Here is a 1,217-nt window from a genome sequence, read left to right as displayed (position 1 = left end):
TTCATCTTCTCATCCGGTCAGTTGCTATGTGCAGCAAAATCTCTCCTAGTTGCATTTGCCTTGTTTTCAGCATCATGACCCTACTCTAGGACTTCATTTAATTTTTTTAAATTTCATTTTTATTCTTTCCAAATTATAAATGCCACAGTTTTATGAAGTTTGTTACGTAAAACTGCAGTCCTCAACCAGCTCATCTAATCTTCCCACTCTTTATACCAGACCATTCTTGATTCTTTGGGCTGGTTCTTTTAACATTTCCCTCCTTATGTCTGAATAACATTCTTGAAATGCTGTCTCCCACTCTTTCAGTTTTAGGCATTATCTGCTGAATTTGGGCTAGGAAGAGGGCCTCATTACTTTTAATTAGCATCTTTGTCCCCCTTTCAATCCACTCCACACAAGGCTGCCAGAGTTATCTTCCCAAAGGACATCTCTGATAATCTGATAATGGTTCCTTACAGGTGGTCATGGTAAATGGATCTTCCACTACCTCCTCTCACAGACCCGATGGAGCTGGCCACCTGTGCCTCTCTGCCACTTAAATCATGCCCTTCCTGTTCCTGCCTCCATGCCTTTGTTCCTACAGTTCCTGGTTTCTTGCACGCCTCTCCCCAACCTCTGCCTGATGAAATCTCACCAACATCTTAAAGTCTGGTTCAAATGACATTTCTATATGAAGTCTTCCTGGAATTAATAACTATTCTGTACTGCCACAGCACTTTGTATCATTTTACATAAAACATCCCGCCTTACATTTGAACACATTTTTTTACTTCCTGAGATGTGATGAGTGCGGGTGGTAAGAGAAGTAGAAATGGATCTTTGCAGCTGGGGGTAAAAATAGGAACTTCAATGGGAGAAAGAAGGATGAGCTTGGGAGGAAAGGGAATACATGTTTAGAATTTTAGCTATGGGACAACAGGAGAGAATAGTTGAAGGAAAAGTTTAATATATACTTCAGCTTTTTCAATATTTTGCTTAGAGTTGATCTTGGAGGCTTCTTGGATTTCAGTAGCTGAGTTGGTTCCTGGGAACTAGGGGTGACAAACAGAAAACTTAAGCCTGTTAACAGTCAGAATGAGCCTTGGAGGGCACCTAGTATAATTCTTCCTTTTTCTCAGGGCAGGAAAACATTTCCAAGATGATTTCCAGTCAATTGATATCCCTTTTTAAATAAGTTGTAATATCTGACACATTTGTCATCTATAAAAGTAATA

The 1,217-nt window shown here is 39.8% G+C and overlaps 1 protein-coding gene across 1 annotated transcript in view; it reads right to left on the bottom strand.

Annotated features, from left to right (window-relative positions):
* TENM3 (teneurin transmembrane protein 3) overlaps window positions 1–1,217 on the bottom strand; it is a 216,801-nt gene that overhangs the window by 134,189 nt on the left and 81,395 nt on the right. The gene's annotated exons all lie outside the window — the stretch shown is intronic.

The sequence above is a fragment of the Propithecus coquereli genome, unplaced genomic scaffold (genome assembly GCF_000956105.1).
Source record: "Propithecus coquereli isolate 6110/MARCELLA unplaced genomic scaffold, Pcoq_1.0 Scaffold543, whole genome shotgun sequence".
Lineage (NCBI taxonomy): Eukaryota > Metazoa > Chordata > Mammalia > Primates > Indriidae > Propithecus > Propithecus coquereli.
Note: the sequence above shows the minus strand (reverse complement) of the source record. Positions and strands in the feature narration are given on the sequence as shown.